Source organism: Numida meleagris, chromosome 5 (genome assembly GCF_002078875.1).
Source record: "Numida meleagris isolate 19003 breed g44 Domestic line chromosome 5, NumMel1.0, whole genome shotgun sequence".
NCBI classification, from domain to species: domain Eukaryota; kingdom Metazoa; phylum Chordata; class Aves; order Galliformes; family Numididae; genus Numida; species Numida meleagris.
Window position 1 is genome coordinate 39,227,161 of NC_034413.1, and position 15,147 is coordinate 39,242,307.

Sequence of the window (15,147 nt, forward strand, 5' to 3'; positions counted from 1 at the left end):
TCCAGATGAAGATCTTGCAAATTATTTCTAATCAAGAATAGTACATGCCTTCTGCGCTTGAGGTTCAGGGTTAGACCTTAGTGATGTGAGACTTCTGCTTAGCTTGGAAAAACTGCCTGTAAGTGCTGGGGTCTTTGGAAATGCAAAGTTTAAGTTTTTATGAGCAGAGGGGGGAAAACAGTATTGCCTTAGTAGTTCCTCTGAATAATTTAATGAGACCTTGTCACTTGATATAGCTGCAGACAGCTGTTTTAATCCCTAGATGGGTGATCTTTTTTTTTTCCATAGCAAGCTCTTCAATTCTAACATGAAATATCAATTTTTGTATTTTTGAACCATTTATTCAGAAAAATATTTTCCTTTGCTTCCAAAAGGAAATTGGAGCTATTTTCCTGTATGTCTTCAACCTTCTATGTGCCAGTCTCCAGGGAAGAGCAGACTGCTTTGGTGTCAGCTGCAAAAGTATTTACTAAGGCTTTATTGTGGAAGATAAGTGTGGGAGATCCAGGTTATGACTACAGCTTGGCTTTTAGAGTACATAGTGATGATATCAATTTATTTGGTGTATTGTCTATTGCAGGAGGTAGAGATGATAACAGGAGTACTGTGAATAAAAGCGAGCAAATAGTTCAGTAAATCCTGAGACTAAACTTTAATCACTTCAGTTTTAATGATTTATAGATTAAATGTAAGGGAAATACAATGTTCATAGAAGAGGAATGGTGACTGTTCTTGTTCTGTGTAGCACTTCATACTGGGAAACAAGAGATAACACTAGTAAGATTATGGATTTCAGCAAACCAATTTAACTTCCATATGAGTCTCAGGCTTGTGATGCAGATGTTTAATGAAGTGAGCTTGTTCCCCACTGATTTATGTATTACTATTTTGAGTCATTTCCCTAACTTGCAGTTCTTTGTAGAGTGTCTTCAGAGTGAAAAATAACAGCTGTCTTGTCTTGAGTTTTTCCTCTGTATTATATAAGGAAAAAATCATTTTAGTTCATACAAATTAGAGAAAAATAATGTGTTGGGGGAGAAACATGTAGCTTAGCATCGGGAATAGTAATGTGAGAACATTGTGCTTTTAAAAACTTCCAGTATTGAAAACAAAGGGTCTCAGAAATGTACAGTTGAATATTTGTGGGGTAGTTCAGTTTGTTCTACAGAAGACTTTCAGTGGATAGGTTTTTTTACTGTCTGTACTGCAGTGCTCAAGACTCCTCATTTAGGAGTGGAAGTAAATCTAATAATATTTTAATCCAAATGCAGTATTTCAGTAGTTACGTGGCTAATCACTATTACTGTATTAATGTTAGTAATACAACAGTGATTCTTTATATCCACATTGGTGGAGCTGATACTACAAGGGGAAAACAATCATTCCCCAGAAGTAGAATGAAGAGGTAAAAAGAACTGTATAATCCAATTTAGCTGTGGAGACATTACTTACAGACAGTCAGCTGGTTTAATTGCGGGCAGTGTTTGGCCTAAATGAGCTTTCTCCAACCCTCACCCTATCCTCCCTCTTGAGGAGGGAAATTGTGCTGGAGCATGGTACTTACATATATCCTTTTCCATATCATAGAATCATAGAATGGCCTGGGTTGAAAGGACCTCAAAGGTCATCCAGTTTTGACCCATTTGCTGTATGCAGGGTTGCCAACTGCTAGACCAGGCTGCCCAGAGCCATGTCCAGCCTTGCCTTGAATACCTCCAGGAGCATCCACAACCTCCTTGTCAAGGTATAGATATATAGGTGTATATATATATATATATATATATATATAGGTAGATCAAGAGTCAAATATGCTGTTGTAGGTAGGAATGTGAGAAGATAAAGCAGTGGCTAATCGTGTCCTGAAGAATGAGGTAGGATGGGGCACATAGGCAGCTAGAGCTACTGCTTTATGTAGATGGAAAGGATAGCAGGATGGGAGCTTCCTGTGTGGATGTGACCATCAGTGTCCAGCAGAGATAGCTCTGGCCTGTGGGGATGGGCCCTGATGTCTGGCCTCTGTGGTTGGTGGACCACCTTGGTTATGTTGATACCTTGGTTATGTTGATGCCCTGGTTCCTCCATTAGGAGCTTTATTGCTTTAAAGGGCCAAGAACTGCACTATAAGAATCAGCCAAACAAACAAAAAAAGAATGACTGAAAACTGCAGCTTGTGTTTGAACTTATGGCTTTCTTTTTAGTTTTTGCTTTTAGAAGTTTTCTCCATAGGCTTTTTGTTAAGGAAAAAGAGCGTTCCCTGTTGTAATACTTCATTATTACTTTCTGATATAATGGTTCTACATTCAGTATTTGTTGCATTTTTCCTGTCAACTCTGTTTCACAGAAAACTATCTTGAATGAAAGAAGCAGCAGCCAAATATTCACCTTGCTGCTGACAGCTGTAATAAGCAACCTCGTGCCCTTGCTTCTAGAAAAATGTACTATTTTCTATGATTTAGTTTTAATAAAATAGTCCTAAAATGTTCTTCTTACTTACTAGATGGATGCCTTCATCCTTTGCAGCTTCAGTGAGTGGATAAGAATGCAAACAGCACTGACCACAGTGTTCAAAATTTTTTAAATGTATAAAAATATCAAAGATAAAATATTGAAGGCTGAAAACAAGAGAACAAGGACTGGACAGAAGAGCCACTGTTTCCTCAATATGATATTAAATACATCTTTTGAGATGGAGATGGTGTAAATTTGGTATGTTACGATTTGTTAATGGAGTACCTTTTGTCCTGTGACCATTCCTCTTACTCCCCTCTTCTGCCTGCTGTTGAGCGTAATATTTGCTTCAAGTGAAACTGTTTGGGAGGCAAGTCTTTCTACTCATGCTTTTCTTGTTCCTTCATTTTCTGATGATGCAGTATGGTAACTAACTGCTCTTTGCATTTGTCTTCATACAGAGGACTAAATACGTAACACAAGGTGATTTGAAATGAGTTAATTAGTTCAGAAATGTAGTATAACTGTAAAATACTTGCCATAATACTAATCTGTTTTTTAAATGTAATTAAAAGTTCACGCTTAGCTGTGAATGGTGATCAAGAGGAGCACAAGGGTATGCCCCAGATGAGAGACAATCTTGCAGAACTTCTTGTAATGACCTTAAATGTGCCTTGAACAGTTTAGTATGTTACTTGGCATCAGGGAGAAGAAGTGCAATGCAGAAGAGAACAGGCAGTCATTGATGGTTTTGTATCCTATTTCTTCAAGGTTTAGCAGGTACTCCGCTGGAAAAGGCACAAATAAAGGCGCAGTTGTCTGGCTTACTGCACTAGAGCTGGACCAGGTCCAAAAAGCTTGTGAGCATGTGTCTAACTCTGCCCTGAATGCTATTGAAACTTAGACCAGAGGTTGACTTTTTTCTTTCAAGGTTAGTAACAGTACATGTAATGATTTCTGTAGGACTTAGCCAAGTTTCACGTCAGTTTTCAGAGAAAAACATCTTTACTATCCACATGTTTTGTAGCTACATAGCATGCAAATAATCTTAAAAAATTCTAATACTTCCTTAGCTACAAAAACTCAACAGGAAATATTTATTAAGGTAAAAGCAGAATATGTATTCAGGTATTTGTCTTGCCTAGGGATGATTAATATCAGATGGAGATAACTTTGCTGTATTTTTGGACTGTAATATTTCTCTTTAGCCTTTTCATAAAAAGCATAACTAATAGTGAAAAATACATTAAAAATTAAAAGCTGACAACTAGAATGGTCATATCTATAATGGAAGACTTTAATGAATACTCACGTGCTTTTTTTTTTTAGCTTTTGTGTAAGCAAACCTGTATTGCACTTCTAGTGTGCTGTGATGTTTATAACACTGATCTTTTACTTCACTTGACAGTCATGAACACAAATATATCCTAACATTAAGTATGGAAACTGCCTATAACTTCAAAATACTTTGCTGCAATTGACTGGAATAATTTTAGGGGATTTGGAAGATCAGTCAAGGAACTACAGAGATGATGATGGAGACTCCAAGTGATCCTATGAATTTAGTGAAGTTACTTTTAGTCCTAATAGCTGTCGTTAACAGCTTTCTGTACACTAATAAGCATGACTGCTCTATAGGTTGAGCACCCAGTAGGCTCTACAGCTGGTGTTTAAAGCACCTCCTGCCTTTAGCCTGAAGAATGCTCTTTTGTGTGCTCTAGCAGTCATTAGCTATGAAGGGCTCAGGGGTCCATTACATCCCTTAATTGATGGAGTGGTGTTTCCACTGCGTCCTGCTGTGTGAGACCTCTTTAGAGCTGTCCCCTCTGGGTGTCTATGATAATGAATGCCACGGGCAGTCAACAAATTGCAGCGACGGGGTCAGGAGCGGTGTCCCTCGTGAAAGCCTGCAGCTGCGCTGTGATGAGCAGTGCATAGTGTGAGTTTTCTGGCAGGGGAGTCTTAACTGATGAGATGAAGTGTGGTCTGAATGTCACTAAAGCACTTCAGTTCTCACAGAAGGAGGAAAGAGTGGAAAGCATTACAACCTTGCATTTTGAGAAGAGATTGGAAAGCTACTTCTGTCTTCTGAAAACTTGCTGGAAGGGTGCAAACATGCAGGAGCATGTGTCAGCCCCGGTGCAAGATCTTGCGTCACGACAGATGGAAATGACATGCTCAGATGTGAGCATTGCTGCCTCTTGGAGGTCTGATCATCTTAATTCTGCAAGGGGAGGATGACTAAGGATTCAAACTCTCCTTTGGCAGCTGTTTAAGTATAATACACTTCAAGATGCTACCTTTTAATATCCTCAAATTCAGTGGGATCCATGTCATAGGCCAAAGCATTGTACTGTTCCTGAACATCAGCTAAATGTTACTGTCATAGACAGTAACATGGGGTTGTCCATAAAGGGTTTTAATCAATGAGAATCATTTTAAGAATATTGTAGCATTATAACTTCTGATTTTCTGATGAGTGGGTGGATATGCTTTAGAGATATCTAATTAACCTTTTTGATGATAAAACTGTCCTAGGCTGTAAAATGCAACCTGAAGAATTGTGTTGGGAAAATAAATTGTGTCAATTTAGATCTTGATTTGGCTCCTACTAAGGCCGTGTTCAGCAGAACACTGTACTGCTGGAAAAAATATAGCTTTGCTGACCTTTGAGCTTGTTTCAGGAGCAGAAAGCAGGGGAGAGAAGGCAAAATGAAGACTAGATAAATAATAAAATGAAAATACTGTCAAGGAGAAGCTTAGGGATGGATGGGATTTACCTTGGTCTACTCATGTTTCTGGATTACATTCATCATGCAGGAAAGAATTGTGTAGTATTTAACAACTTGAAAATGTGGCTGTTAAGTTAATACCGTTGTTTTTCCAGTGAGAGGAGCTTTGGTTTTCTTAACTGCACTGGTAGGCCCTAACTTTTATTTTTGCTACACTTCTGTGTTCTTCTGGTTCTTCACTTGAAAGTGAGTGTCTTGCTTTTATTAGTGAATGTGCTTTTCACACAGTGTTTGGGAGGGTGGCTCTACAGTGGGGAAGCATCTGCACCTTTTTAATCTTTACTTATTCATTGATAGGAAAGGCTCCTCATCTGAATTACATACTATCTTTCTCTATCTCTCTATATATCATAGTGCATTAGAATACGCATGAATTACAGAGTATAGAAGCCTTTGTCACAGTACTGGAGTCATCTGAGCATCACTGATAAATACAACAGTAAACAGCCATGGGGATTGTGTGCAGCCGAGTGTTACAGTTCACTCCTCTTGCTGTACAAATACTGAAAGCTCTACAAGTAAAATGTGCTGTGCTCTTCTCCTTAGATGTATAATAAAAGAATGCTTTTTTAAAAAAGCTTTTCTCGCAGCTGAGGGTGAGTGTTTTGACCTTAAGTACTTGTCAAACCTGCAGAGAAACAAAAGAAGCTTTGTTGGTGGGTGAAACTAAGCCCAAGTATGGAACTAAGGAATTTTTATTTAAAAGAAAACCCAAGTAGCTTTTCTTATGGTTAGGTGAAGGCCTCTGATTACCGATTTTAGAATTAAATCAGTTTGACAATGAGGTGTTCCTTTATTTAATGGTAAACTCAAGAAGTGCTTTGTGCTGTTTGACTCCAGCAATACTGCTGCTTTTACTGGAATCTTCTCTGCCCTTGTGCATGCATCAAGTTTGTTCTATGAGAATTGACTCAAAAGCACCGGCTTTGGAAAAATCACGTAATGATTTGCTTTCAGCTTCTTTCCTCTGTGCCTTCTCCATACTAGGTACCAGTGTCACGCAGGGAGGAAAGGCAGTATAAATGGTGCAGGTGTAGAATCTTATAGTGTGCTGTTGCCATTGCTTGTAGGTGGCTGTGAGCTTTGTGCTCAGTGCAAGTCTTTAGGGGGAAGTCTGGTCAGGCTTGGCCTGCACTCTTCTGGACAGGTCTGCAGCTTGGTTTTACCTAGTTTGACTGTAATGGCAAACTTTCCAATAGATGTAGTACATGGGGCAAACTTGTTTTACTTGTGTTTATCTTTCTGTAGTATCACTGGGGCTGTGACTCTCATATGATGATGCCTTACAGAGAAATAAGACGCTGGGTTTGATGACAGCCCTTGAAGAAGAGGTACGGAGGGCATGGAGGGGTGCAGAGGGTGATAATGCATGGAGCAGGGGCTGCTTCTGGAGACCTCACTTTGAGTGGCTTAGCAATGCCTGAGCAAAGCAGTGGAGCCCCTCAGCCCTGAGCTGGCCAGAACCGTTTTTAGGGACAGGTGAACCAAGTAATATTATCTAGTATCTCTAAAGCATATTTGTTTGTAGTAGGTCTGGATACAGCATGGAGCTGTAGATGCTTGTAGAAAGAACAAAGTATAAAAATGTTAGCCAGTACTAATAAAGAAAAATCCACAGCGAATGGATGCTAGAGAGATGAAGAAACTGTCAGTGAACATGATGTTCCTTCATGTAGAAAGCAGTGTATGCTGAGAGCTGCCCAACAGCACCAACAGCAGAACGAAACCACTGACTTTCAGGCCCAGAGGAGCAGCAGAGGTTGAGCATAACACCAGAAAGAGGTGGAAACTGTGTAACACATGCATTATTCATTCTTCAGTAATAATTAAATCTCAAACAAAAAGAATTAGATTTGTAGAATTTCAGGTGGATTTAAGAATACATTATTGTTTTAGATGTAAATTTAAGTGAAAACGAACAATATGTTTCCTCTTTGCCCATGAAACAAAATTTAAGTTTAATGATGATAGGGTGATGGCTGTCTTTCTTGGGGGAGAAATTCCTCTAGACGTGAAAGCTTTTAAAAGTCTATCTGCTTATATGCTGAGAAGGGATGCCAGGATGTGATTCTATAATCTTAAAATAAATAAATAAATAAATAAAAAAATCAGATGAATGAGCAATTAGCAATCATGAGTACTGTGCCAGAACCACATATCGAGTACAAGAGTAGAGATTGATTACTTGGTGCTTTGCACAGAGGTATTTGGCAGGAAATCTCCATTGCAATGCTTTGCTTCCTGTTGGATTTAATAAAACAAACTAGAGGTTCGGTGTTTTTCATGGATTCTAATTCTGGTGATGGCCAGATAGATTTCTCTCCAAAACACATGTTATTCTGCAGCTGAGGGATATAGAACCTTCTTTCAGTTACTGCAACATCAGCAGTGCTTTGCCATCTATTTTTTTTCCAGCATACATGTTAAAGTGATCACTCTTATTAATCTGGCAGTGTGTCAGCAGCACGAATGAGAATAGCAAGGATGGATGTGAATCATAAACCTATGGCTAGGGCCTCCTTGATTTAAAGGGAACACTTTATAACTGCTAGGCTAGGATCCTGGCATGAAGTACTTTGATACTTTAGCTTCATTTTAAGTAATTTCCTTTTATTATGGTGAAAGGGAAAACATTGCTACTTATGTGGTAGTTGTTAGCTCAATTTTGTTAGATCCTGGGGATATTTTTATGTAGTAATGTGAAAGCTGTAGCTCCAAATCACTTTGTGATAACACAGATTGAGATGAACAGTCATGCATACAGAGCCATACTTGGGCACTGTGTGTTGTGGCTGTGACTTTGACTGGACTCTAAATGCCCCAGATATTAAGTCTGTGTGGAATTCTGCAGCTGTGATCCACTTCTGCACAAAGTGCTCTATTGCATTGGTAATAAAAACTACTTGAATGTCTATTAGCTCGTGGCTGTGATGTACGTGCAGTGAAAGTTATTGAACGTGCTATCAGTGTACTGTAATTGAGATTCTTAGTGGGTATTGGCACACTCCTACAGAGGGCTGTCAAAGTCTGATCATAAGTTAGCTACTGGATTACTGTTTTTTCTGCTGTGAGTTTGGAAATTTTATACTCATCTGGAATTAATATGGACCCTGAGTTGATGGTCAAACAATCTCATGGGATGGTGTTGCTTGTGGAGCTGAGTAGAAGGTGATAGGTGGTGAGTCTGTCTGCTGCCGTGTGTCTGTCAAAGCAGAGTCCACTAGAGTTGGCTTAATGGCCAACTGTTGTAGATAACTTAACCTCTTAACTACCTGACTGCATATTTATGAAGTCCCAACTGCCTATGAGCATTGAAATAAATTCAGCTAAACATGGCAAACAAAAACAAGCGTTGAGAAGATGGTCTGATTTTGGCAAGCTTAGTGGGAGATTGTAGTGCATTTAAAAAATAAACAAAGAAACCCAAGCCCTGTGCCTCTACATCATATTTTCTAACTGCTTATAGTCCTGAAAATACATTATCATTCTTTGTGGAGAAAGAAATATGTTCACTATACATAGCAGTATATCTCACAGTTTTATTGTGTTGATGTGTGTAATGAGCTGAATTAAAATCTGTGGAGTGGGAAAAAGTACATAAAACCCCTCATATTTATAATATGCCATGTTTAAATTTGCTAATGTTTAATCTGCAATTCATCTGACAAGTTAAAGAGAAGACTGTGATGAGGTAGAATCTCAAGTTTTAAGAATTTAACAGGTTATTCTTGTACACCTACTCCTCTTGCTTATAATTAGGAAACAGTAGCTTGGTCTAAAGCTTAACTTCTCAGCGAATGATTTAAACTACTTCTGACAGCTGGCTGTATCATTGGAAGTGTTAACATAGCAAGAATCATATTTGCAAGCCAAAAGGCAAGGAAAGAGTTACAGAAGCGGTATATCCTCAACAAGATGCGCACTGCTTTATAACTTGAAATATAACCTACTGTATACATATATGCTGCCTTTAGAGCCTGCATTTGAAAAGTGTGGCAGGTCATGGTGGTTGGAACATGTAGCTTTGGATCCACTGCAAACTTAAAAAAGAAAAATTGATGTTACCTCAATTTGCACAGGGTTTGCACATTATGTCTTTGTGACAAAGCAGTCTGTATTACATTACTTCTGAAATGACACGTAGCAGTACTCTCCTCTTTTTCTGCAGCTGCTGTTTTGCAGAATGAAGCACAGCTGAGTTGTGTTGTGTTGCCTCCTTCTTAGGACTCCCTTGAGGCTGTTGTGCTTGTAGACCAGTGTCCTTAGCTGCTTTCAGGAATCCAGATCAGTAGGAATATAACGCCTTGTGGTAGTGAGTGTTTTCACAAAAGGAAATAATTTAAAGGGAGAAATCTGGTGTGTCTATGAACACTGCTTCAATCAGAAATCATGTCAAGGGCACTGCAATGGCTTCCCTGTACTGACAGCTCCAAGCCAGTTGCTGCATTCAGCTCCAGCTGAATTGCTCTGTAGCTGCCAGAATTGATTCAAAAAGAAATTAAAAAAAAGCTTGTTCCAATCCAAAAAGATGAGTAGCTGTGAAAGTGAGGTGGTAGCATCCCTTAAGTTTTTGTCTCATTGTGACACCAGCTTTGTCTAATGAATCTAATATTTTTCCTTGAAATTAGTGGTATGTAAAACCTATACATGCTTTATCCCTTGGGGCATTCAAAGCCATGTTGGAGTTGGTGATCTTTAAGGTCCCTTCTAACCAAAACCACTCTTTGTTGTTTAATTACCACAGGTCATCCAGAGATGTAAGTAATTTGAGTCCAATCACACACCGTTTCTCTTGCATTGCCAGCTCCTGTAGCACTCAGATCAGTGGTGCAAGTGCTTCTGTCTTGGCAATGGTGTCGTCTTTGCTGCTATTTCTGCAGGAGAGTTGGATGGGAAGTCTATATTGGGAAATGTAAGATTTGTAACATTTTGCTCTTCTAGCAGTAGTAAAGCACAAACAAGATCGCTCAGTGTATAGCTTATCACTGAAAGCAAGAGGAAACCTCAAGTAACTTTTCATCTCTGCCCAGCCAGTTGGGTTCAACAAGAAGCAGCAGGAAACATCAGGAACTTGCCTGTTAAATCAGTGTGATCCCAACAGGAGTAAGGGGAGTGAGCTGCAAAAAACAGATAGCTTTAAAAAAAAAAAACAAAACAGAAGAAAAAAACAACCCCAGGTTTCTTAACATTTTTTCCTTAAATCAAGCCATTTATGTTACGCTACAACAGATCCAGTAGCAGGGTGACTGGGTATTATTAGCTCTGCTAGCTTTCTGCTCCTGAAGGCAAGTGTTGAGCTCGGTTTTGTCATTTCAGACAACTTGCTAATTTTGGTTTGGCTTGCGTTGACTTGTTAGGAAATACGCTGCTCTGGTGCCCGCAGCAAAACACAAATGAATGCATCTGCAGAAATTTTCTGCTGAATTTTTCAGGTGTCCTTAAGACTGACCTCAAGGATATATATAACCTTTTGGTTCATTTATTAGTCTGTTAACTTGAAATAAATCAAGACAGTCATTTCTAAAAATCAGTGGAAGAATCATGAGGTGCTTACCTACTGCAATTCAGACCGAAGTGTCAAAATATTTGCTGGTTAAGTGGAACATTTGATCACCAGATCTTATTCTGTTTAATTGACTACTGCTAAGAAACATGGTACAATGTTTTGAGCCCAAGAATCTGGAAAATAATTTTCATTACAGGATCAATTCTATTAAAACAGGTACACCCTTTGCTGGGTAAGGAGCTGGCTGGAGGGCCGGGCCCAGAGAGTGGTGGTGAATGGAGTTAAATCCAGCTGGTGACCCGTCACGAGTGGTGTTCCCTGGGAGTCAGTGCTGGGACCTGTCCTCTTCAGTGTCTTTATTGATGACCTGGATGAGGGCAATGAGAGCAGCCTCAGTAAGTTTGCAGACAACACCAAGCTGGCAGGAAGTGTCGATCTGCCTGGGGGTAGAGAGGCCCTACAGAGAGATCTGGACAGGCTGGGTCTCTGGACTGAAGCCAGTGGGATGAGGTTCAACAAGACCAAGTGCTGGGTCCTGCACTTCAGCCACAACAACCCTAGGCAATGCTGCAGGCTTGGGGCAGAGTGGCTGGAAGACTGTGTAGAGGAAGCGGACCTGGGGGTGTTGGTTGATGCTCGGCTGAGCATGAGCCAGCAGTGTGCCCAGGTGGCCAAGAAGGCCAATGGCATCCTGGCTTGTATCAGAAATAGTGTTGCCAGTAGGAGTAGGGAAGTCATTGTTTCTCTGTACTCAGCCCTGGTGAGGCCCCACCTTGAGTACTGTGTCCAGTTTTGGGCCCCTCACTGCAAGAAAGACATTGAGGCCCTGGAGCGTGTTCAGAGGAGGGCGACAAAGCTGGTGAGGGGTCTGGAGCACAGGCCTTATGAGGAGCGGCTGAGGGAGCTGGGATTGTTCAGTCTGGAGAAGAGGAGGCTCAGGGGAGACCTCATTGCTCTCTATAACTACCTGAAGGGAGGTTGTAGTGAGCTGGGGGTCAGCCTCTTCTCTCTTACAACTAGTGACAGGATGAGGGGGAATGGCCTCAAGTTACGCCAGGGGAGATTTAGGCTGGACATTAGGAAATACTACTTTTCTGAAAGAGTTGTAATGCACTGGAACGGGCTGCCCAGGGAGGTGGTTGAGTCACCGTCCCTGGGGGTGTTCAAGAAACATTTAGATATAGCATTGAGGGACATGGTTTAGTGGGGTTATTGGTGGTAGGTGGATGGTTGGACTGGATGATCTTGTAGGTCTTTTCCAACCTTGCTAATTCTATGATTCTGTGATTCTAAAACATGTGCCTTAGATCAAGCTCTGGTCTCTAAGTAGAACACTGTCAAACTCACTTGGGTGCTGTGGTATTTTTACTGATGGTAGCTGGTAAGACACAGAATTAGGAGGGTATTTAAAATAGCTTTTAGTAATGTCTAACGTCTACTTCATCTGATCCTGTATTTGAAGCAACAAAACAGTTTGAAAGAGCAAAGGCAAATAACTATCAGTTAATTCACTGGACAGAAAAATCCTCTGATACTTAGTGTGCCACATATACTCAATGTCATGAGAAAAAGGTATGAATCATGATGGCACTCAGAAAGCACAAGCCCTAGTTAAAGTGGATTGCACTTGATTTTTGGGTAAACATAATTTAGCTAACTGTAGAAACAGCTAACGATCAGGCTGTCAGTTGCCTCCAAATAACAGAAGCACTGGTGCTAAGGTAAGAATCTGCTTTATCCCAAAAGCTGTGCTAACAAAAGCAGTTGTTTAGGTATAAATCCTATCTGGAGGGAATGCTGTTGATGAAATTACTCATCACCATGGCTGTAGAGTAGCACTCTAAGCCTGATGTGGCAGCTCAAGGATGGTTATTCTAGTGGTGATTATCTGGTGGCCAACTCAAGTTAAGACATGTAGATGTCAAGCCCTACATAGATCTAGTATTTTCTTGAAAGTTTGATAATTTTAAAAATATTCAAAGTCATCTCCAGAGGGACATAAAAAGGGGAAAGGAAACGAACGTTAGGCATATATATATGCTTTCTAAAGGTGCTTCCTTAAAATTTTTATCACAGATTGATTTGTTCTATGGTTTTGTAGTGGAGTATCATAGGAGGGGACTGAAGAAGGGTGGATTTATTCTGGAAGAGCATTTCATGCCTGTTGGATACCACAGAAGATAGATTAAAAATAGTGAGAAACAAGGTAGGAAAATATTTGTTATTAGTGACCCTTGTATCACATCTATTCTCCACTATCATTTCTTTTCTTCTCAGTGGGCTTATTGTGGTATTGAAGGAGAGAGGAGGTGGTGGTCCTATAATGCTACTTGTCTATCAGATAAATAAGCTCTGTTGATTAGTCCTAAATGAGCCTCCTTTAGAAGTTGCATAGCAAATTGGTATTGGTTTTGGTTCATCTCCTATTTTGCCTGAGGTCAAACAAACCAGTTCTCTTAGGGATACCTCCTTAGAAGTTCGTATGTTATTAAGGAAAACAATTTTTTCAGAAAAAGCCATGTATTTAGATGTCTTCGGTCCAGAAGACCAATAAAAGTGGATTGTTTCTAGGTCATGTGAGCTTCACTCTTCTCTGATTGTTATGAAGTTAGTAGTTATTAGGAAATGTTTTTAATATATACGTAATTCCAGAAATGCACATTTCTGAAGGAGCAATACTGTTGTTTGAAGCAAAATGAATAGTGATAGTAAATACAAACCATTAATGAAGGAATGATGCTGGCGTAAGAACTGCTTATTTGTTTTGATTCCAAAACATGCTAAGTGAAGTGGGAAGACTGTAGGGGTGCTGTGGTTTAACCCAGCAGGTGCCTGAACACCACATGACCTGTTGTTCTTCTCCCTCTCCCAGTGCGATGGGGAGAGAATCTGGAAAACATACAAACAAATAGAAAACCTCATAAGTCAAGATAAGAACTACTTATTAAGCCAGAAAAGGAAAAGAGAAGTAATAGTAATGATAATAGTATGTATACATATTTTTTACAATGCAAGTGATGAATAATGCAGTTGCTCACCACCTGCCAACTGAAGCCTAACCAGTCCCAGAGCAGTTGTTGCCCTCCTCGGCCAACTCCCCTCAGTTTTATAGTTTATTCACATGGTGTCATATGGTATGGAGTATTTCTTGGTCCAGTTTAGGTCAGCTGTCCTGGTTCATTCCCCTCTCACTAACTTGTGCCCCCTCAACCCTGCTTGCTGGCAGGGCAGTATGAGAAGCTCAGAAACTGAAATGTCTTCAACTGTATGCAGCACTGCTCAGCAAGAAGGAGAACACTGCTGTGTTATCATCACTGTTTTTCTCCTAAAGCCAAAGCATAGCATTATACTAGACACTACAAAGCAAATCAACTCTTTATCAGCTGAACCCAGGACAAGGAGGGAAAAGGTCAAACCAACACATGGTTATGTAGTGAAAAACTTCAGTATCACATCTTCAGTGGGGAGGGGAGAGGAAGGAAAAGGATTAAAAAAAAAAAAAAAAAAGAGAGAAACCAGATGCATGAATACTAAAGGAAATTCTTAGGATGAAGAAAAGCTGTCCTTTAAGGTACTTAACCATGCAGTGTAAAGGGGCTGCTCTAAGCACTTGAAGTGTAAAATGGCTATTTTTCAGGGGAGTCTGCTAAACTAGGAATTGTCACCCTATGATGAAAGGCAGGTGCTGTGCCATCTGTAGTTATGAAGTGCACTTTTCCACTCCAGAAATCCTGGTTTTGGTTACATTCAGTGCTTCCACATGACCCTTTCCATTCTGGTCATTTAGAATCACGAAATACCCTGAGTTGGAGGGGACCCACAAGGAGCAAAGAGTCCAACTCCTGGCTCTAACCAGGTCCTTCCAAAAAAAACAGAGCATGTGTCTGAGAGTGCAGTCCTAATGCTCATTGAGCTCTGGCAGATCGGGGCCCTGTCCCCTGCCCTGGGTAGCCTGTTCCATGCTCACCACCCTCTGGTGCAGAGCCTTTCCCTAACCCCGCCTGACCCTCCTCTCATGCAGCTCCATGCTGTTCCTGTGGGCACTGTCACCAGAGAGCAGAGATCAGTGCTGCCCCCCTGCTCCCTGTGAAGAGCTGTGTGCTGCCATGAGGAGCTGCGGGCCATAATGAGGCCTCCCATCAGCCTCTTCTGCTTTGGGCTGAACAAACCAAGGGACTTCTGCCTTTCTTCATACATCCTCCCCTCTAGACCCTTCACCATTTTGTAGCCCCCGCCTTCACCACAAAAGTACTAAAATACTTCTGCATTTCCTGTGGTGCTGCTGCACCAGCTGTGTCTGGGTTACAGTGGATTCCTGCAGCATGCTTTTGAGAAGCATCATCCCAGGCTGCTCAGAGCCCATAGGTTGTTGTTGCCCCAGCCCTGCGAGTTGCTTCTGCT

General features: G+C 40.6%; 1 long non-coding RNA gene across 1 annotated transcript in view; it reads left to right on the plus strand.

The window, feature by feature from the left end:
* LOC110400276 overlaps positions 1–15,147 on the plus strand; it is a 67,382-nt gene that overhangs the window by 27,048 nt on the left and 25,187 nt on the right. The window contains exon 2 of the long non-coding RNA XR_002439733.1: positions 12,848–12,952. This is a non-coding gene — a long non-coding RNA (uncharacterized LOC110400276). The remainder of the gene's footprint in view (positions 1–12,847; positions 12,953–15,147) is intronic.